Here is a 24,347-nt window from a genome sequence, read left to right on the forward strand (position 1 = left end):
ATTGGCTGACTTACCTCAAAAACTTTAAAGTATACGACAATGCAGTCGAAAAAATTAATGACGCTGATAATGATCAATGTTTGATTGTTACGGTCGAAAGAATCTTTGTTTCAAAAGGTTTTATATTATTGACGTAGTATAGATTTATAATTTCTTTAGTCTCCGAGTTCATTTTCCAATCCAAACAACTGTGCTACCAAATACATCGTACAGACATATACCTTCGATATGGTGTGCGATTGCTCAATTTTATTTTATATGGCGCACTTTTTAGCAACTTTTTAGTAACTGACCACTCCAACTCCAGATGAGTTGCTTCGTTGTCTGCAATCTAATCTTGACTGTGCTTTGGATGCGACTGCTCCCTACACAACTTTTACTGTGATACAGGGACTGGACCCATGGATCTCGCCTGACCTTCGCTCTCTGGTTCGTCGTAGGGATGCCCTCTACAGACCTTACAAGCGATCCCGTTGCTTCTCTGCTCTTTTGCGCTATCGTAAGGCTAGGGATAATCTTCATAAGTTTATTTCTGATGCCCGCTCTGCCTTTTTCGCGAACCGCCTGGCTAATTGTTATGATTCACGTGCCCTCTGGAATCAGCTGAGAATCCTCGGATTTGCATCCTCTTGCCCCAATGATTGTGGTGGTCTTGCTCCTGATGAGCTCAATGCTCACTTCGCGGCTATTTCCCAGCAACCAGAGTCTGACCAAGCTGTTAGAGCCTTCTGCTCTGGTCTTCCTTCACCGGCATATAACGACGACTTATTCTACTTCCAGGACATTTCTCCCACCACACTTGCTAGTGCTATCTCTAAATTCTCGTCGCAATAGCGAGGCATTGATGATCTCGTGTTTCGTAATATCAAAGACGCTCTGCCAGTTATTTTTCCCTTCCTGCTGGCTCTTCTCAACCAGTCCCTCAGTTCAGTAATATTTCCAGGTGAGTGGAAGAAAGTACGGGTTGTTCCGTTACCCAAAGTCAAATCTCCATCTTCGCCGCAGCAGTTTCGACCAATTGCCAACCTGTGTTTCCTCTCCAAAGTTCTGGAACGCATTGTCCTAGAACAGCTCACTGCTTATCTGGAGGATCAGGCCCTCCTCGATCCGCGTCAATCCGGTTTTCGAGTTGGACATAACACGCAAACAGCTTTGCTAAAGCTCACAGAAGACGTTCGTCGAGGTGTTGACCAGCGTAAAGTTACCGTATTGGTACTGTTCGACTTCACCAAATCGTTTGATTCCATTCCGCATGCGAGATTACTTGCTAAGCTGCTCTCCCTTGGGCTCTCCCATCATGTTTTAATCTGGATCTCTAGCTACCTACTCGGTAGAATTCAGGCTGTGGTTGCCCCCTCTGGGGAGTTATTCTCGTGGCTAGGGCTAGATCTAGGTGTGTCTCAGGGCTCTGTTCTAGGCCCTCTACTCTTTTCTCTCTTTGTGAATGACCTCTCCGGAGCTCTTAAGCACACTGAGCACCTGATCTACGTGGATGACCTTCAGGTCTATATTCAATGCCCCTGAGACGGGTTAGATCTGGCGGTGGAAAAACTGAACCTGGACATTGCTGCGGCTTCTGCCTGGGGCGTCACCAACTCTCTCCATCTCAATGCCTCGAAGACCCAAGCCATGATCCTTGGTAGTGCTCCCTTTGTCAATCGTTTGAGCTCCCTGGACCTCCCGACAATACTGTTAGATGGGGCCTCTTTGTCGTTGTCTACAGTCATCCGTAACCTAGGACTTCTCCTGGACAATAAGCTTGCATGGGTCAATCAGGTAGATGCTATCTCTAGTCGCGTCCACTGCGTTCTCCGGCAGCTCTCCATCTCTCGCCGTATGCTCTCCGCCCCTTTGCGCAAGCTGCTCATCACGTCATTGGTCTTTCCCATCTTCGACTACGCGTGCATAGTCTATAATGACCTCTCGGCCGTGTTGAACATTAAGCTGCAACGCCTACTCAACACCTGTGTGCGCTTCGTCTGCGGTGTTGTCAGGGACGAAAGGATCACTCACCATCGTCAAGAGTTGGAATGGTTGGCGGTTAGGGATCGCAGGCTCTGTTTCATCGGGCATCTGCTCTTTACCCTCTTTCATTCTGGAACCCCCTCGTACCGTCGCGATCTTTTCCTCAAACGTGACCCTGCCGCTCCAGGCTCTGATAAGTTGGTAAGGGGGGATTATCTCATTCCTTGTTTTGTGACGAAGACCTATAAGAAATCCTTTTTAGTGGCCGGAGTGTATTTTTGGCACTCGCTTCCTTCCAGCTTGAAAGTGATCTCTTTTCCGAGCTTTAAAGCTGCCTTGTGCTTGCACCTTTTTGAGACCGAACTGGATCGTGATCGCTTGCTGCACAATAGGCTAGGCCTTTCACCTACCTTAACTTACTCTGCTTTTTCTCGTTTTGGTCCTGTTCGGTCATTCTCTAATCTTTCTCCTGTCTCACTTTGAACACCTTTTTCTTTGTTTTTGTTCTCTCCTTTTGTTTTTTCTTTTCTCTGTTAGTTAGTCTATAAGTAGCCTTAAGCATTCTCTGTAACTTTCTTGTATTTGTCCAGCATTGTCATGGACCTTATGAATGACTGTTCTATACTCGAGTACCCTACTCCGCCAGTGAAGAAGTTATTGACTCAAAGTATACAGATTGCTGCTACAAGAATGAAATCCAGAGAAACCGATGATGTGAACACTAAAGATTACAGACCATCACTTTCAACAGACTTCAATTCAATTCCCCGAAGAAAACTTTCCTATAAGCAATTTATTTCGGCAAAGTATCGAATAGTTAAATGTGTGTCTCGCGACACTCAAAATCGTCCTTACACATGTACGCACACTCGCGTGCAATGTTTACTTGCCGTCTCTGCGTCAAATCTCGCCGTTTGCCCGTGTCGCGACTCAAAACCTATCAGCTGTATCTCATGTATTGTCTACTGTCTCGAAATCATGTATGTGTGTAATCTATGTGTTCTCTCGCTCTGTAAATCTTCACTCTCTGTAACTTTCTCTTGAGATACGGTCTGTATCGCCGCATCGAAATCAATAAAAGTCTCGTTTATCGGTAATCATTATCTCTCTCCATCTCAACATCATTTTCGTTTTATTTACACTCGTCCTCATCACTAATTCGCAGAACCCACGTCGATGATCCATTTTTTTTTTTGCCTTCTCTCTAAATATGTTTTCCTATAAAGCAATTAATATGAAGTCTTTGAAGAACTCCACGCATGAAGATTCTGACGATAACGATGTGATACCTAATATGAGACTTCAAAGTCGCACTGAATTTGACTCAGCCAGCACTGCTAATTCGACTGTGCAAAGAAAAAATCAAAATGTATTTTTGGTGCAAATAAATTAGTTTGAAGCATAACAGGCTTAGGCCCTCTCACTGCAGATAATGGTAAGCATTCAAAAACAGTTAACATACCTATTTTCCTGTAATTATAACTGTCAAATTTTATCGCTTGGTTAACAGCAATCACTAGATCGTTTAAAAAACTTGTAAGGTCAATATGTGAACGTTACTTTTTTCTAAAACAACATAGTTATAGGTACAATCGAGTTCTAGAACCCTGTTATCAGACAGTTTGCCGATCTGAAGCAATACATAAATATAGTTATTATAAATCAAAATAACTTACTGGATCAATAGCGTAGAAATAATGATAATGTGCAAAGTGAAGCGCAAGGACAAAGTGACGACAACATCACAAATATCATCACAGTATTATTGAAACAAATATTGTTGATGTTACATATTAAAAAAGCTAGTGACTAATTTCTTAATTGGCAAAATTCACTTGATTCTAAACAATGTTTAAATGGAACAAAATCATTGGCCAGTGAAAGTCAGTGCTGATTAAGTACAAAAATATCATGACGCTAATTCTTATTTCACAGGGCTCTACCCGAAACGATTAATTGAACAAATTTAAGAAAATCAGAGGAGACAGAATCTAGACTGAGCTTAGTACATCTCTTACTGCGACGAATGGGATTTTGTATTCTTTGATTTTTTCCGGCATTTTTTCTCTCATTTTTTCGTATGTGTAATCGACCATCTGGTTAAACATAAAAAACTTAAGATCCTGTAATTTCTCATCACTAATATACCTGCTAATAATCTAGGAGACATTTCATAGAAATCTGAAATTCTCCATGCATAATATTTAATTATTCTTGATTGTTGAAATGATTATTCTTACAGGTTAACGAACTCGGTAAAATCGGTGGCAATAGCATAAAATCTATCACAATCAATTTGGTGAAACGTATTTTCTCAAACTAGGTCGCGCAACAGTATAATTGGAAGGGAAAGAAGAAGAAAATAAGTTTTCAGACTTGACGGTATGTAATGCTATCTTAGGTGAGTACTCTAATTGTATCGAATTTGTAAATCTATTTACTTTTCAGATGCATATTCTTGACTAATTTTTTAGGAGTGGGCGATATGAAAAAGCATTTAGCTGTCCTTCAAATTGTAAAAATCAATTAACTATTGAACATATTTAGCCTATAACAAATTGAGATATAACAAGATAAAGCGATTCCTCTATTAACAGATACTGTCCGACGGAGATATGACAATTCTACAGATCATAAAATTTCCCAACCGATTAGAGACTGGCTGCGCCATGCCTCAGAAAGTGTAAAGAAAAGTCATATCTGTCATATGAACTCATAAACCTAGCGATCTACAAGTATAAAGACAATGAACAAGAGAAGGCTGTGAAGTAATATGCGATTGAATTATGACGTTCATTAATTTCGTAATATCCTATACGGCAGAGTTCAGCTGATAACATCATTATTAATTTTTTTTTTTTCGTGTAATCCTAAAATAATCGATTTGGAAGTGATGGCAGACTTTTCTTGTAAATACATAGGCATATTTAACTATAACTAATTGTCATACTCTGATATCAATTATTATATGCTATAAATTATGGCCATCTGTCATACGTCTATCTTTAACTTAAGGCTTTGATTTACTGTAAATCTTTCAACTTATTCTTCATCCTATTGTTCCTAACGCAGTCAGCCACTGGTTTTGACTTTTTCATCCTAGAACGGATGCTATAGGAAACTTTAACTGTTCTAATTATATTCATAATTATAAGTTTTGTTTCCTTATATATATTTTATAGGAATATGTATGCGCCCAAGTGTATTAGAGAATTTTTTTGCTGTCGAAACGCAAATACAAAGACTGTTAGTCTGGATACGCAAGATAAATATCACAAAAAAGATAATACATATTTTATTTATATGTATTGTAATATTATATGTATTGTAACGTGGCACTTTTATGCGTGTTCCAAACGGCTCCCCGAACCCTAGGCGGAATTTAAAATTAGGGATTTCGCAATCGCTAATAATTTCGTAATAGAGCGCCAGGACGAGGGTCACGCATCCGAGATTCTGAGAGGGGACACTTTACAGGCTGGCGAATAAGACTTTTCAGGATTTTTGTTTATTTTTTTTGTTTAGAGAAAATGCGGCACCATACACGGGATCGGCGGGAGATTCAACAGCGTCATAGGACCACAGTCGTGGGGGACCGCGACGAGAGGAGGGCCTCGCACGAGGCTACGTAAGAGCTCTGCCGCGAGGGAAACCAAGGCGAACGAGACTCCCGTTGTCGGCCGGCGAGCCGTAGGCTGCCATCACCACGCTGACGTCATGCAGCCTCGCGAAGCCGTCACCACGCCACTGCCGAACGATGGAACACCGAAGAACCAGACAGCCAATTAGCGTTCCGCGACAGCTGAACTCAACGATAGCGATAAGTTGGGCTATAAAAACTTCGTGAGACAAAAACCAATTAGATCAGGAGAATTTTTCACGACTGATCCTATGTTCGATACATGTTCGGATTTCAGCTCGTATTAGCGAAGCACTTCATTTGAGTCCTGGCGCCAGCTCGCGATAGTCGCGTTCGAGGTTTACAAATTAAAAAAAAAAAAGTAGAGAAAGATTGTGTTTTTTGAGTGAATGACGGCGGAGACCGACGTAGGCAGCTTTCTGGTGTGACTGCGAAGCGGTAAGCGCTATGAAGTCTTCGCGAACATATTTCGAGGACGATTTAGATCAGCGCACCGATCAACGGTTCGCCAGTTTATAATTGAATTAGTAGAGCACTCGAAATTTGTTTGCCGATCTCCTTGTTTGATGGCCGTAGCCTGAGTTCTCACGATAACGCGTAGAGTAAATTTTGTTAATGTAAAGTCTAGAGGAGAGTCACGGTTTTGAGTTGAGTCATTTTTGTTTTCAAATTGGGTACAGCCAAATTCCACTGCACAGGGTCTCGTCGAGTCTGCGTATAAAAAAAGTATCACCTCTCGTGTAGATCGCGTGTCGTCGTGTGTGAGCTCCCGGTTTAGCGGAGCGACTTATTAACTTTGGGTAATCGCGGATACGGATTGAGTTCGGATGCGTTGCGATAAGCGTCATCAGTTTATTATTAAGAAAATTGTAATGACAGATATTAATTAGAGATGTGATTAGCGCTGTAGTGGAATTGAGGACGATCGCGGCTAGCGCGTCGAATAGGATTTGGTTTTAATTTTTGTCCTATCGTTTATTGTTAAGAATGCGACTAGCCCAAGTAGGCTTAAGGTTTCTGATATTGTTGGTTTTTCTCAGCTATGTTTGTTTGATTTTGGGTCGCGAAGAGCACATTTGGAATTAATTTTTTTTTTGTTATTGTATCATCGCTGCCATAAAATATATTATTTTATTTTATTTTTGTTAAATAGCGTGTTCCTGTCGAGTGTGTCTCCCTCTTCCCAAAAATTACCTCTCTCCTCTCCGCGGTACTGAGCTACCGAGTAGATTCCCGAGGTCTAGCGAATTAGTGGTTTCGAGGCGTGTTAATCACGCCAGACGCCCAACAGAATCTCGCAATATCTTTTGTAAGATCTAATTTTTTCCAGCTTGCATCGCGGGCCGCCAAATTATTGTGTACGCGGTAAGTTCTCGGTCATTTCTCCGAGTGGCCGAGGTAGAGTAATTATGAAAACCTCACAGTCACAGTATTTATGGAAACAAAGGAGCAATATTTTTTTTCATTTTATATTTTGATGATTTTAGAAGACTTAAAGACTGATTTGTTCTGAGTTATTTTTTTTTTTCATTTTTTAATGAATAGTCTATAAGTAAGATTACGATCATCACTGTGTTCAGTCCATGTATACATATATCAATGTGTATTGTATTCATACATCAATAAAATGCCATATTTTATCATTCAATTATCCGATTCCGACATCCTCTGATTACGCACAACATATTCCTTCCTAATTATTTGATTCTCTAATCAGATCTATTTCCCTATGTGCAGTAGAAGTCTATGCCCTTCGCTATTTCGATGAAGTTGAGAAGTTGCGAGGTATGTTTTTCAAAAGGTTGTTTAATCTTCCGTAGTGTACTCCAGGCTATACTATCAGACTGGCGACAGGGACATCCCATGTAGCTCTATTGATTTTCAAACATGATTTTGACCGGATTATCAAAATTCTGGAAATGCCTAAACAAAGCTATCCGAGAGTTTGTTTTTGTTGTTGTTCAGTTGTTGTTATCGGTTAAGGATACGGAAAATAGAGGAAAAAGAACGTGTCAAATACTCAACTATAATTAGATATTGCAGATAACTCTTATTTGTCCAATTGATACGGATTATATGTAGGGTCAACTTACTCCAGAACTGCTGCTATCAACCAAACAAGAGCTTGTTGACAAGTACAAATCGCATCCATGCTGTCCGGATGTCTATAAAACAGGAAAATCTTCTTTCCTATTATTGTACGCTGACACAGTTTTGGATGTGGATGTGCAAAAGCACTTATTGTTAACACTATCTTCGAGATTTCACCAATGTACAGCGCAAATTCGGTTATTGAACGCGTATAATTTTAGGATTATTGTTGATGTAGAGTTTTCGGAGTTTTCGGAGTCTGCGTCGACTGTTTCGTGGTTTCCAGGAAAAAATGCAACGAAGAAAAGAATTATTGCTTAAAAGTATACACTAAAAACCCAAGTTTATTACATCAAAACAAAAACAAGAAAACAGAGGCGCAAAAAATAATTATTCATAATTTTTTTATTGTTTTCGTCAATTAAAATACTTGCGACAACTGCTTCCAGGGTAAGTTGTCACACTCCGAAATTTTTTTTTTAATTCAAAAAACCCTATTCAGACTTGCTTTGGAACAACCACGAATTTTCTCTGGGCTTTCATGGGATGCATCCACAGTGCTTCATATTAGAATTGAATAAAATTTTGTTTAAAAAATTCTAAAAACGAGAGAGTAAGAAGTGTTGCCAACTGGGATTGTTGAAATCCCACTTCCAGTCTTTGTCAAATCCTGCCAGAAATAGCTAGACTTGTTTGCACTATTTGCCATCAAAAATCACCGAACCAGCTACGTTTTCCGCTAAAAAAAAACACCAAACTTCAAAAACCGAACCTGACCAACCAATTAAAAGGCGTACGTATAAAACCCAACAAAGATGAAAACGAACATATTTGCAAAACCAAACACACAAATCGATGCGCAAAAGCGAAATAACAGTTAACGTGAATACGTGATAAGGGTAGATTGGAGTGTACAATGTCCGTATGCAAATATGTAGCCGCTTCAGTAAAGAGTTGAAGGAGAAGGGAACCTATACAATGGCTTACAATCCTTATTACCTTTGAATTGATCTAAGTGAGCATGTAACATGTGCACTTTAAGGGACACTCGGCAGCCCATGACTTTAAAGATTTCAAGTCATTTCAATCAATTTTTTATAATTCTCTGCTCTGTTGTTTCCGAGAAAATCATGAACTACTACGTTAAGGCTGTTCCTTGTTTGTCACGAATATTGAGGAACTGAATAAATTTGTCACTGGTCATTACTTTCTTCATTTGTGGTCCGACAAAAATACCTGCTTTTACTTTGGCTTCGGATAATTTCGGTAAATAATTCTGCAAATATTGGAAAGCATCAGAATCTTGATTACGAGATTTTACAAATTGCTTTATGAGGCCGAATTTCATATGCAATGAAGGCATCAATACACCCGTAAGCTCTACAACTGGTTCCCATTTGACGCTATATCAACCAAAAACTTCAAGACTTACTTATCAATGTAAAAAAGACAAAAGCTAACTTTATAAACAATAAACGAAGATTTTGGTTATTATTTGATGCGTAGGGTCAAAGGTTATTTATTCGAATATAAATTCCAAAAAAAAAATTTTTTTTGACCTGTGTAATTTTTTATGCATTCGAGTTTTTATGTAGCCGATTTGGATTTTGTTCATTTGAGGTTATGTCTGTAGGTTGGGTTTGTTTATTTGATATCATAATTGACTCGTTATTTGGGTTTGCATCCGCGATTGTAGTTTTAGTTCATTTGGTTTCATATTTGACTGTGTGTTTAGTGTATTTGCATTTGTGACTGTTCCATTTTGTTCATCTGAATTTTTGGAGGTGAAAAAATGGTGTACAATCAATCCGTTATAAAAAAAAAAATCAAACTATCAAATTTCCCCTTAAAAATGTGAAATTGACGAAAACCACCAAATTTCCCACGAAAAAAGCCAAATTGCTTTAAAAATCGCCAAATATCTCACCAACCGCTAAAGGGGTAAATATTCTCGCCAAGACTTCCAAAACTACTAGATTTAACGAGAAAATCACCAAATTGGCAACAGAGCTGAAAATTTTCCACTTGTTTGGTGTAAAATATCACCGTAATAATCAACGAACATGACCTCATATGTAAACTATTGTAACTTGGAACCACGCTGAAATTAGTTTCGTGGTAACGGATAGGAATCGAGCAAGTCAAATACGAGATGAGGATGAATGACAATCTGCGTCAGAACCATCAGGGACAATAAAAAATTGAAAGGATTATTTAGTACTGGATAATGCTGTTGCATTGCCATTTAGACAGGCAATCAACAGGTGATGATCAATTCCACTTTATACGTAAAATTCAGTAGGTTGTTTCGTTTGGAGTCGAACTTTATTGTATCCTCCCATCTGAAAATCTTTTTCTACATGTAGCAAAAAGGCATAAATTTTTGCTGAAAGACATCTCTTGAATTCATATGAAAATGTTGCTCTCGCAATTCAAAGTTTTCCTATTTCAAATAATAGGAAAGATATCGTTTTGTCAAATATCTAACCACTCACAATCAATCGTATATATATACATACCGGGACAATCTCTTGAAACTATACATATAATGCGCATGCGCGAGTTTTATCGGCTGCTCGGGCAGGTTAGCCACTCCGAGTTTCAGCTGTCAAACTCTGTTTCTGGCGGCGTTGTAGTTCATACGAATTTTTGAGGTTAGAATCTCAAACAGTCGAGGTAGTGACTCGGAAAGTTGATGCTAATGCTCTTTGAAAATTGGCTTTATTCGACTAAAATGAGAAATCTGTTTAAATGTTGGGTGCTTGGAAGAAACGCAGCAGGTAGGTGCGAACACTTTATTTAATCATTTTTATTATTTCGTACATTAGAAATAACAATGGAATTCTTATCTATCAACAGGTGATACGGCTAAAATAATTACATCTCTGACATTCACTGTTATCTGCCCATTCAATTTGTCAGACGTACAAAGATCATCGCCACTTTCAAGCAACTAAGCAACTTTCTCACTCTTTTGTGATTTCAGGCGGTAATATTGAATTTTATTACTTTCGAAAATGAGACATTAAACCGAGCATTCAAGAAATTTAAATATCTCACTATCTGTAACGGAACTGTGAATCTTTTTTTTCTTGAAAATAGTTCAACAAAATTTACGAATAGTCGATAGTCAATGTATTTTTTCTGATTAACAAATTATTGCTACTACTATTTAAAATTTCCGAATGATTATCAGAATTTATTTCGCAAATTTTCAATGATGTTCGATTAAATAAATGAAGGGAACCTAATACTCAAATTGAAAATTCAAGTGATATTAGATTTATTAAAATGATTTCTGTATTTCATGTTGGTGCGGTTCGAAACAAAGAAAATCTAATCGAAAGCGTAGAACTCAGGAACGTAAATCACATCCTGTGACACAAGTTGCAAATCAGGTTTCTCAAAATGCGCCTCGATGTCACAATTAGCTTCAAGGACAATCATGTTCTAGAGTAATGTCAATTTTAAAGTAATGTAAAGATTGTGTCCCTTGTTCCATCAAAATAAATGAATATCTAATTTTTAACGAAGTTTATGAAGATTTTTTTCCAAATAATGTAATCCGATACAATATCTTGTTCATAGTCCTCCGAACATCACCTTCTAACAAGGATATTTGGAAAGAGTCCCTTTGTTGCAGAAACCATTATAAAATTCTTGGTTTTCAATTCGTGCTATTGAATAACTCTGTGTTTCAGGTTCCATTTTCAATCTCAAAATGGGATTTTTTTTGCTCCAGATAATGCTAACATGAAATGCAGAAATAATTGCGGTACATGGAGATTCGCAAGCTTTCAGTCTTAGCGTAGGACCCTATAAAGAGTGTAAAATTGAATTTGGTTTCAAGTTATCGTGCAACTAGCTAGCCAGATGACACCGTCAACTAAGATTAAATTTAAAGACATTTTTAACTAAACTTATTCAACAGTTCTAGATTTAGATTGATTCAGTTTGCCTAGCAAAATTCAACCCTACAATCTAATTGAGGACTTGAAAAACTATTTATCTGAATTCAATGCCAAAGAGAGTAAAAGTAAGCTTCAAAATAAGATACCAAATCAAATGGTATAAAGTTTGAAAAACAATGCTGGTCAATAATAATGCTTAAATTACAATGGTGCACAGAATAATTCCTCGGTAGAATGAATTGGCAGCAACGGTTAAGTAACAAACTTATCGCTATTGGCTCGATCAAAGTAAAATGATGGGATATTCAGCCATTATGATCTGTAGTATATCCCGCTCTTCAATTTTGCCTCAACTGATGTTAAGAAGGTGGCGATGGCCTGATAAAATTCATTCTGGCACCTGATGTCTGACGAAACAACCAGGTTCGATGGTTCTAATGATTGCACCGCTCGAGAAACCAGGATTCTTGCCACCTAAACGTTTTGACCATCAGGTAAGGCATAATTTTCCTCGTGTTAATTAAAGTTTAAACTTCGAGCCTGCTGAAAAAAAAACGAATTTTATCATTGAATCCATGTTAAAATATTGTCATTGTCAAAGATCACGTAATTGGAAATTTACTTACATGCTTCCATGCCTGACAAATTTAGTCCCGCTTTGACAATGAATTATTTCGTACCTGAAAATATTAGAAGCTATTATTATCAAACAGGATCTTTCGGTATTTTTGAAGGCAAAAAAAAGGCAGCACTTTTTGAAAGGCAACCAATGGCCAGACGAGGGGTGATCAGAAGAGTGGAGAGTGGTCTCCCAGTGTTATCGGACGATTGTCCTGTAAGTTATTGTTTTGATTCTTAATTTTTCATTAATAGCATGATTTACACTGTAATATTAACTGTTGTTCTTTTTCTCTTTTTATTCTTGGATATCTGGTGAACCCTCTTTGTTAACGGACCATTGATTGTTGTACAATGAAGCTGCAAAAACTTTGTCAACTAATCAATGATGTCGGCGAGGGTTTTTGTGAGTATTGCGTCGGGTACGTTTTCTGTTAATTGCTACTCTTTGTCCTCCTAAGCTTCGTGTTTAAGATGAATAATTTCTTTATTCCTTGTTACTCATTTCTTTTATTTATTTCATGTTCATCGGCACTAATTACTGACTTCTGGAGCACTGAGCCGTAACGAATCTACTCTGGAAATACCTTTTACTGGGTCTCAACCATTCATTTATTTTTAATTTTATCTAAATAAAGAATCTGTTCACAATAAACATTGTTTTTACTTACCTACCTTTGTTTGTCCAGGCTCCCACTTGTTAATGACATTTCACGTTGAATTTCAGATTTCTTCTTTCAATAAATAACACCCAATTTCTGTATCATTTGATATTTGCTTTTTCGTTAAATTCTTTATTGCGTCGGTTGAATATCTTCCGAAATCAACCACGGGATTGCTGAACGATACTATTCTTCTTAGACAATTCACGCTACGTAAAAATAAACAGCAGCATAACCTCAATCCACGGCTTTACGCGCGAGAGAATTACAGCTTTTGTTTCATTTTGGGTACGTTGGCGCCTTGCTCAGCAGATGAAAACATCACCGTGGCGCGATTTCACCGACCAATGAGATTAAATTATTTGGCGCATGCGCGTTATATGTATAGTTTCAAGAGATTGTCCCGGTATATTAGGGTGTTTCAAGAAAAAAATAATTTATAAATTTCCACCGTAGCACCCTCTGAAAAGTCTGTTTGGTTTAAAATTTGGTAAATATACATAAAGAAAAAAACCATAATGTCAGATTCTCTCAAAAAATGAGCGTTATCCGTTACATCTAAGATTGCGCTCATTCGATTAATCACTTTTTGTTCCATATTTTTCAACTTTTTCCGGGGTCCCATTTCAATATGTGCTGAAACGCGCGCGGGATCATGTTCTGTGTAGCGACCAGCGGTAAGAGAGAAATAGTTATGGTTTATCCCATCCGCACTTGTCTGATACATGGTGACTACCTAGTCCAAAAAGATTCATTGTCAGAGCACAATACTGGTCGTGGCGTAAGCTGTGAGGCCGATGATTGCAGACAAGATGATATTTGTGTAGATAATATATACATTCTGAGCTGCAAACTTTAGCCTCACAGTTTACGCCACGACCAGTCTTGTGCTCTGACGGTCAATGTTTATGAATGAGGTATTGTTTTTAATATCTTAGGATTTTTAAAGGTGAATTTTTTCAGGAAGTTCACTTTCAAGCTGAGGCTTATCACTTTTGAATCGCTTGAGCTGTGGACATCGCACAAAGAAAAGTTTTGTAGAGGATTTAATTCGCGATACAATACTTACCGGATCAAGTCCGGATCATTGAATACGGGCGGGTGGTAACCAATTTAAAAAACTGACATATTCCCTATGCTTATTAATTTACACGTCATAAACTATGTAATCCGTCGCTCGAATCGCGCGCGTCACATCCAACAAGTAATGTTTGGAAATCACGTTATAATACTAATTGCTTCATACGCCTATTTAACTGAGAATAAAACTTGTCATATGATCAACGAATTTTTTTCCAGATACAAATGTTATGAGCCCACTATTCGGTTCTTAGAGTGATCCTTTTACGGTCAATCAACACAGGTATGAGCATCAAACTTATGTGTGTCTATGGATCATATTTATATGTAATATTACGCATCATCTCTTTCTTGCAGAATGGAAATTCAAGCGATACCGAATTATATGAACTACTCATTCGATGAATAATCTGTTGAATTCTTATAACTACACTTCTCGCAAAAATTAAGGGAACAACAAAATTTTCGCAATTTTTTGGTGATTTTCAACAGGCTGTATTTCAGTGAAAAATGGTCGTGCAAGAAATAAAAAAACAAAGCTATTGAAGCTTGAAGACTCTAGTTTTTGAATTTTTTGGTTAAAAATTTTTCGAAGCACTATTAGCCATGCAATCCTTGGATAAAGCACGAAGAAAAAATTTTCAAAATTTTTTACATTTTTTTTTTCGCTCTACGGGCATGGAAAAATTTTTCCGAGCTAAACCAATGCATAGGTCGCATAGCCTGTTTATTCAGCTTCAAGATGCTTTTCTTTAAACCTCGATACGACCATTTGTCTTCGAGATATCGAATTTTGAGTGCCAAAGGATCCTTTTTCACTCAACTGCCGATATCTCTGGAACTACTGGTCGCACAGCAAGCCGAAGGGCAGTTTCTTTTTCTGCAGAAAATTTCCTACAAAAATCTGTCAAGGTTGATGTCAAAAAAAATTTTTTCCACCTGTAGCGTTAACGTGAAAAAAGAGCAAAAAAATGCCATTTTGCCTTTTTTTGGATAATTGACTGTATCTTCGTCAATATTGGGGGGAAAGCTTAGGTTAGAAGAAAATTTTACAGCCTAATGTACCCCAAAGGTCCCCCTAAATCGGTGGATCGATCGGTTCAGCGGTTTTCCTGGACCGATTGATTGAAATTTTGACAAAATCAAGGGAACAAGGTTTTTGTTTCTTAAGGAACCTTGTTCTCTTCATTTTGTCAAAATTTCAATCGGTTCAGCGGTTTTCCTGGACCGATTGATTGAAATTTTGACAAAATCAAGGGAACAAGGTTTTTGTTTCTTAAGGAATCTTGTTCTCTTCATTTTGTCAAAATTTCAATCAATCGGTCCAGGAAAACCGCTGAACCGATCGATCTACCGATTTAGGGGAAGCTTTGGGGTACATTAGGCTGTAAAATTTTCTTCTAACCTAAGCTCTTCCCCCAATATTGACGAAGATACAGTCGATTATCCAAAAAAGGCAAAATGGCATTTTTTTGCTCTTTTTTCACGTTAACGCTACAGGTGGAAAAATTTTTTTTTTGACATCAACCATGACAGATTTTTGTAGGAAATTTTCTGCAGAAAAAGAAACTGCCCTTCGGCTCGCTGTGCGACCAGTAGTTCCAGAGATATCGGCAGTTGAGTGAAAAAGGATCCTTTGGCATTCAAAATTCGATATCTCGAAGACAAATGGTCGTATCGAGGTTTAAAAAAAAGCATCTTGAAGCTGAATAAACAGGCTTTGCGACCTATGCATTGGTTTAGCTCGGAAAAATTTTTCCATACCCGTAGAGCGAAAAAAAAAATGTAAAAAATTTTGAAAATTTTTTCTTCGTGCTTTATCCAACGATTGCATGGCTAATGGTGCTTCGACAAATTTTCAACCAAAAAATTCAAAAACTAGAGTCTTCAAGCTTCAAAAGCTTTGTTTTTTTATTTCTTGCACGACCATTTTTCACTGAAATACAGCCTGTTGAAAATCACCAAAAAATTGCGAAAATTTTGTTGTTCCCTCAATTTTTGCGAGAAGTATATTTCAACCTGATCTTAATACCAAAAAAAGATGCCTCATATTAGTGCCCCGAAATTCAGTAACAGTAAACCAAAAACTAGCTGATCGTGAGTTTGAAAAGGAGCTGAAAATCGAAACTTTGTCAGAGATTTCTATGAGAGAAATATACCTATGCAATTTGAACGCACATTGAATTGCACTGGTAGCAGAAACCTGCATCAGTGTTTTCTGTAATACACAATGCATACATGAACCTACAGGAAGCGTATCCAAACATTTCACGAAGGCTACGTACATCCGAATATCTACTCGAGTCGTAAATACAAATAATGAAAAGAATTTTCACCAGCAAAAAGTACAACTCGTGTACACGTTGAGGCTTTTGCACACCCGGCATATTTTCGGTAGCGTAAAGGGGTGCCTGCCAGTCGGGTATTTGTATATTTGTAGAAGCGGAATACGACCACCACCGTTATCACGCTGTTACACGACTAAAAATGCTAATTGTGCGAATCAAAATTAGTCGAAAGCTAAAGTAACCCTCTTTTGTTTTTTCCAGGTTGCACGTGAACTTGTATATCTGAAGAGTCCCACTCACAATTTATTCAGAGTTTAACACAAATGAATCATACTGTTAAACTTCACTGAATAAAACGGGTTAAAAAGAAAGAATAATTTGCGGGCTTTTAATTTATTGTTTTTCACACATTTTATCAACCGTCTTGAAGTTACGTAAAGAAAATATTTTACCGAAATGAATACATTTTCAAAATAATGTGATTAAAATTGAGTATCAATTTAATTATATTACCCGGCCTGTCCAGCAGATCATTAGGTATATATAGTTTCATACAATCGTGATTGAACTTCACTTCTTTTGTTCTTTTAATCAGTTGATCATTCACATGCACCAAAAAGCACAAATAAATAATCAACGGCAATTTATGCTCGGTAAAAATATAAATCCAACTGAAAAGAATATTGATGTAAATAAAATGCAATCTCGTTGACAGTAATCAAGTATCAGGGTACGACAAACAATTTTACACTGCATATAAACTCAACACTTGCTGAGGTGAACCGGATCACGTTTATCATACAGAGCTCATGATTCCAGATCTAAAACTTGGTTGTGGTCATGAATTCTAAGGAATCCCTCATAATAAAGTCTTCGGCTGCCTGAACGAATTGACTATTATTCTACAATATCGTCAACATCCATTACTATGGGAGAAATCAAATGATTTCATAGATACTCAATAAATGTGAAATGAAGTAATTTACGATTTTGATAGCCTTTCGCAATGGGCCAACGGTCAAGTAATCTATTTACTACACATTTAAACCGTACGCTTTCGATACCGAATTATACGCCTGTTCTAAAAAAAGAGTGTTGTAAACTAACAAATAAAACGAAATCGTTTGCGTCAAACGGAACATGTGCAATTACTGAATATAATGAATTCATCTTTCACGTTTCCACTTGGAAAACGTCGCGTATATTCATTCAAATGGCAGTAAACAAACTGTCCAAACATTTACAAAGGTGATAGGCCAAGAGTCAGGGATTTTTTTCTGCAATCTTCTACAGAATTGATTTTCTGGTAAAACAATGCTGAAGGGTGTCTCCAGAATGTAAATTCAAATCGGTAATGTAAGGGGAGGGGAGGGGGGTTGAGCTGCAGCTGCCATCTTGGAAAACCATGCATGATACGGAAAATGCGGTGCATACCTTTTTTGTAAGTAATAAAATTCTGTGCAACTTTTATACAGAACTTTTTTCTGTATAATGCATACATTTTGATACATAGTGCGGCAAACTTTTCTCAAAATGGTTATTGTCAAACATATAGCCAACAGTTGATGAAACAGTAAAAATGGCAATGATGAAATTTGTAAAACATAAAATTTTCAACAAGTTTTGTTTACATTTTTTTCCACAAAATTTTTCATGAAAATGAAGAAGTTTAGTGCGCTATAAATAAAAACCTATGCACTATGGAGAAAAAAGTTTTGAATGAAAGTTGTAGAGAATTTAATTATCTACAAAAAAGGTATATACCGCATTTGTCGTACGATTCACGGCCAGGAGATTTTTGTTAAAACTTGTTTTCTAATATGGCGGCTGAAGATCAACTACCCGCTCCCCCCTTCTTCCCGCAAATTTGAAATTACATTCAGGGAACACCCCTCACATTTTTTAACAAAGAAATCAATTCTGTAGGAGGTTGCATTATGAACTTTGCTCTGACTCTTGACCTATGATCCTATATTTCTAGAAAGAGCATAGGTATGTTTGGCACACCTAAGTTTGTTTCACAAGAAGTTTATGGAAAATAAAATAATAGGAAAAAGATTAGACACGCGAAATTCATGGCAAAACTGTAATTACCAATGATTTTCAGATGCATAAGTCGATTGATAACGACTTGAATTAGAGTTATGGCTATAATTACGTAAACTTTTTATTCGCATCTGATTACATACTTCATGCTGACTCGACTATGCGAACAATAGAATAGAAAAAAGGAATTTCAACTATGAATTGGAAACCACGTAATCGTACTTCAGCTGTATTTCAAACCACTGACGCATCTGTTTGAATTGACATTCAAGGAGGTGGATAAATGCAGACTGTAGTTTTTGCCCTAAAATATGACGCATTTGGGTTGAAAAAGTAAGACTGAAAATCGGTTGAGTCGAAATAAATGTGGCTGTTATAACGAGAGGTTATACATCTAGAGTCAAATTCAACAATTACATTGACCCGTGCATAACGCGGATAAATCTAACTTGGCTGGATTCACTCGTCTTTCGATATTTATCTTTTTCTCGATTACTCACGCTCCCTTTATTTTACAGTTAAAAATCATCTTTCTGTCGGCCATGATGAAACCTTGTCAAGAATAAACTAAATTGTATATTACAATACATATATCATACAAGAACAATACCGAAGGTGTTGAAATTAAACGGAGTTTGGATGTTGGTTTTCAACGCCTACCTTATAGCTGGCAGAGTTTCGGCATGGATTTATCATTCAAATACACGTGGCAATATGGTGGTAATCAAACACCCAGTGCTGCCACAAATTCATGGGTCCTTTGTAAACAACAGGAACATCCCAAGGAAAACTTGTGAATGAAAGCTCTGTGCCCCCAAAGAGTCTGTGATCTGATCGCATTTTCAATGGCGTTACTGCGTACTCATTTCTCTCCCAGTTGCCAAAATTATCGGGATTTTATGGAATTAAATTATTACATCCGAGCTGGTAAAAGTTTTGACAACTTTCACGCATCATAAATTATCCTCTCGCTAGGGTAGAAGGAACGACACAGTGATTACTGAGGTCGTCCTTAGGTTCTATATCGCTCATGACGGTATCAATCTTCAGTGAAAATATCAGCTCCTCCTTCATTCCACATAATCACAAGAGTTGTAATTACATTACTGACAGGTGATGAAAAATGTGGTAATAAATTACGAGTTTTAATTAGAAGAAAAACTTGCTGCCCGTACTGTGAAATATGGCGTCATAAACAGATATTCGATAAGCAGCTGTGCTAACTTAAAGGAAAGATAACGACATACCAATATCATGATACAAAAATTAAGTTCCAGTGCTCAACCCTTTGAAGGCAGGAATTTATCGCTTAAAGACCCTTCCAAAAGTGAATTTTAGTTTCGTGTCAATTAAAAAAACTTTCGTAGACGGTAAGTTAGAAAATTATGAAACGCAGTGAAAGCATACGTCATGCATCAAGTGATGTAATGCACCATATAGTGAAAACCATAATGGTATGGCTAATGTACACATCCAATATGAAAAAAATTCTACTGGGATTGAACTTCAATGGTACAAAAAAATATTATGAATGAGTGAAATACGACAAATCTTCATTCGACTTTATCAGTTTACTTTGCATGATGCAGATGATTGATCATACATTTCCTACATTGTTATGAAATAATTATATCACTAACGTGCCTTTATTGCTCATTCATTTCTACTAAGTTTTCAACGAAGTCTACAGAAATCTTATTCCTTCATGTAAGTTTTCAAAAAAATACAATTTTTTTTAAGTAAAACAAATATTACAAGACTTGAAGCATACTTTTCCAAAGTTCATATTACCGAATTCCTAATAGCCACAAAGATCCTCTCTAGTGAAATCGGGTGTCATACAAATCATGCAAGTCACTCTTTGAATTCTTATCCACTATGTTGGATCTGCTATTATTAATCCTCAAGTCTGCTCTCCAATTCAGATTCCGCGACCTCAAAAACATCGGCACTGGAATCTGTATGCAGTTCTGAATAATTTTTTATGACATAATTTTAGTATGCATTTCTTTTTTTCGTCTAAAAGGCATGTTACGATTCATTATAGATTTCTCTTGGAGATACGTGAACTTTTATAATTTAACTATTTATTTATAATATTTTCATCAACAATAGAAAATCTAACTAAAATGATGAGAATAAAAAAATCACCTGCCTTCCTATAACCTAAAAGAATCAATCCAATATCATTTATAGTTTTCCCAATACAAAATACTACCAATTTACCTTCTTCGCCCGGAAGTAAGAAATCCTACATTGGTGGTAAGCATTTAAAATTTGAATAATGATCGATTACGTTGAATTATGATGTGAAGATTAACAATACCGTTTCGTTATTTAAATGACGACCGGGCAGCCACTTTGGATCCTAATCGTTGTTAATGGATATTAGCTCGACTATGGAAACTCATTTTAAATTCTATCGATGCTGCAGTTCAGTTGTTACCTTGCGTTCAGAAAACTTCACCCCATTGTGAGGTTTATCAAGTAATTAAACGTAAGTCTTCTTTTACGATTTTTTAAAAAATTTTTTTTCTTGCTGAAGAATATTTAGTCATAACTTATATGTCACCGTATTCAATTAATATATTTCAGTTTTCTAAGCAGCGGCCCTCTCACGACAGAACCGTCAAATTTATTTTTGACTTTGTTGATCTTCGACACCGAAAACCTCTACACATAATTTCACGATAAGGTTGAGAAATTAATCAACATTGCGAAAATAGGTATTCCCAACATTTGACGGAAAGTCTAACAATAAGATGCTAACTAAAGTCGAAAGCAGAACAACGACTCTTAATTGAATTATGGAGGGAGTCCAGACCCAATAACACCGCCTACGATTTCAGCAGTGTACTTAACGCTGGGTCACATCTAAGTAGGATCACATAATGGTCACACGGGGTGAAATTTATCCCAAACGTGATATTTTATTCAAAAATGAGTTCTAATAATCTATAAAAAAAAAGGTATTATTTAAGGATCGTAGAAAAAGTTTTTTCAGTTTTCTCAAGCAAAATTGATTGTTTAAATATTGTAAAACATCGGCAAAGTTGAAGAAAGTGCCAAAAATATCGGAAAAAAGATCTTCATACCGCACGAAGAATAGTGCCGAGTGGCTCATTGCCACGACCGAGGGACACTACGAGAAGTTTTAAAAATGTTTAGAGTGAAATTCATCCCAAGTGACCTATTAGATTTTTCTTTACATGCGATTCATTTGATATTTGGTATGCACGGGCTTTTGGGGCGCTGATTACGAATCTGAACTCGAATCTGAATATTCAAAATGGTGGATCTAGTACGGCAGACGTAAATTCAAAGAGTTATTCAATTTTTATAGAACTTTATGTTACTTGGTTTTTGCGAATCTGAACTCGAAATGCGAAAATTCAAATCGGAGGATCTACTATGGCGGACAAACAAAAACATCAAGAAGTAAAATTTTTTGGTGAGTAATAAGTTTGTGGAAGTACTGGCATTCGGATTTTAACAGTTAATTAGCAGAAAATGCTTTTCTCCGTGGAAAAATACGGCTTTCGACCATTTGTTTTACAGATACTATTTTTCAATTGATAAACAGATGAATTATATATTTTTTTAGATTTAAAAATATTTCAGGCACCAGTTGGAACAAAAAAACTCGGAAGTTGTTACCAAGAAAGTAGTTTAATAAATAACAAGCTGCACAAACAATGTGAGATGTCGAGCGTTTTAGCGTGAATTATAGGGTTAAAATGCGAATGGAGTCCATGTGGACCCTGCATGCTCCTTCTAGGATTAAGGAGATACATACCTCCAGTGCTGGTAAAAATTAATGTGTGTATGGTTGTATTTTATGGACTGTATTGTGAAAAATAACACAAAACATTGATTACAGATTACTTATTGCTCGTTCAAAGGTGAGAAAAAATTCTTTTTGTGCGTAAATTCGATTGCGTAAAATGGTAATTTTGATCTAGTGTGCATAAAATCGAAAAGTCGATCTCAACCCATTTGACGCTAAAATAAGCTGTACAATTACCCGAATGGTGTATCTTTACGGCGTTTACGTGAATAATAATATAATTATGACGTATCGTATGTTATACTGATTATTGTGTTTTCATGTAGTTCATGAATACCTTCCGTTGTTTTTTATTTTATTTTTTTTAATTCTAGACTTTCATAGAAGCCAGTAATTATGTTAGTGTTTATACTAATTTTGAATATTGAAAACCACTCTTGACATTCGTTTATCGTTACGCTTACATCGAACATGAGAAATAGAATTATTACCATGCAAAATTCTGGTTATGTCAGTCCTTTTATATTATTACTTTCCTTAAATAAACAGGTATATACGTACACATAGATTTCGATAGTTAATTTGACCTCTACATTTGATTTGATATAGATTTTTATATATAGCGCGGCAAACTTTTTCCAAAATGGTTATTGCTGTATACATAGTTTTGTTTCAAACGGTTGATGAAACAGTAAAAATGGCGATGAGGAAATTTGCAGAGCATAAAATTTCCACTTATCTTTATATGAATTTTTGTTTCATAAAATTATTTATAAAACAAAACAGTTTGGTGCGGTATGAATAAAAACCTATGCACTATACAGAAAAAAGTTCTCAACAAAAGTTTCAGGGGATCTTGTCATCTACGAAAACGATCGCTACTGGTTTTGTCGTACGATGCATAGTACACGAGATATTTGATAAAACGTGTTTCCAAAAATGGCGGCTGAGGCGCAACCGCCCCCATCCCGCTAACTTGAATTTACAGTTAGGGAACACCCCCGAATATTTTCCAACAAAAAAATCAATGATGTAGAAGATTGCAGAAAAAAGTACCTGTCTCTTGGACTAGTTGCGCTTCACGGGCTGCATGATCACGTCAGTATAAGTTGATGGATCTGGAAAATTCAAAAAAGTTTTTGTACAATAATGATTTCTTTATAGTTTTTGGTGCCAAATTTTTTAATTTCAATAAGAAACAAGCATTTGATGACATTTTGAAGGTTGATGAACTATTTTCATCGAAAATTTTATTCTTTTACGATTCATAAAAAATGTATGAGATAAAATATCAAAATAATGGCTTGACAGACTGTGTCGCCAACCGACAACACCTAATGAATCCCCTTCATGTCGCAAGAGTTTCAGCAGATAAATTGCATGCGTAAGGTAGTGGAGAAACGGGGACGAGAGAGTAGGACGAGATGTCTTGCACGGCTCTCATCGTCAGAGACCCGTGAGCTCCGTAATGCAGACAAGTGGCTTGGAAATACCAAGGTGACCAAGAGTCCGTAAGAGCGAGCCTACGAGAAGTAAGTCTACGAGTTGGTGGTGCGGTCTCGGCATCTTTCTGAGGAAGAGACGGCTGAAAGACCGTACATCCACATCACAAGCGAGCCAGGCGTGAGGTAACGCGATTGGGCGTCTTTGCCAGCAAAGCAGTGCTGCATTGTACTAGCATCTGGAGGTAACGGATTGCGAGCCTGTGCTGCGCTTGCGCGGGAGCGAGTGTGCGTGCCGAGCTAGGGCACTCGAGTGGCGTAGAAGCAAGCGGACACTTGCGGCTCTAGCGCCGACTAGAGCAGATACCGAACGAGTTCGACTTCGCAAGTGAGACCTGCGATAGCCCCTCTTATCGTCAGGTGTTATGCGGCTACACATTTTTCCCGAAACAGTCCAGAGCATTTAGATGAAAATCAGCCGGAATAAAGAAGTTTTTGGAGACAGCAAGTATCGAGATGCGGTTTTCTGCATTGTGTTCAGGAAGGTCCCAGAAAAAAAGTCTATATCGTCTGGTGGGGCCATTTTTCAAAAAATGCATTCTGGGCCAATAAATGCATTTTGCAATATTATGAGAACGACTGGAATCTCGGAAAAATCGCTCGGAAATCGTTACTCGGGGGTTTTTGGGGATGCTGAATGCAATTCTGGCGTTAGAATTATCCGGGGGCGTTCAGGGGTGGCTCTGCGGGGGCGCCCGGAGGGTGATTGGGGGGAAAATTACAGCGTCCATGAAAACAAATGAAAATCGTTGCTCGG

General features: G+C 37.2%; 1 protein-coding gene and 1 long non-coding RNA gene across 4 annotated transcripts in view; both read right to left on the minus strand.

Moving 5' to 3' along the window:
• The window catches only part of LOC138190738 (two pore potassium channel protein sup-9-like), a 1,051,447-nt gene that overhangs the window by 854,276 nt on the left and 172,824 nt on the right, over positions 1-24,347 (minus strand). For both annotated transcript variants that reach the window (XM_069134932.1, XM_069134924.1), the window contains exon 2: positions 23,145-23,206. The gene's annotated coding sequence lies outside the window, so the exon portion shown is untranslated. The remainder of the gene's footprint in view (positions 1-23,144; positions 23,207-24,347) is intronic.
• On the minus strand, positions 11,016-13,279 carry LOC138190669 (uncharacterized). Of its 2 annotated transcripts, none has more exons than XR_011176694.1 (3): positions 12,901-13,279; positions 12,234-12,287; positions 11,016-12,150 (listed from the first exon to the last, which is right to left on the minus strand). It is a non-coding gene; the product is annotated as an uncharacterized lncRNA (long non-coding RNA). The 2 variants fall into 2 exon arrangements; XR_011176695.1 differs by having other exon boundaries at positions 12,897-13,279.

This window comes from Neodiprion pinetum, chromosome 1 (genome assembly GCF_021155775.2).
Source record: "Neodiprion pinetum isolate iyNeoPine1 chromosome 1, iyNeoPine1.2, whole genome shotgun sequence".
Lineage (NCBI taxonomy): Eukaryota > Metazoa > Arthropoda > Insecta > Hymenoptera > Diprionidae > Neodiprion > Neodiprion pinetum.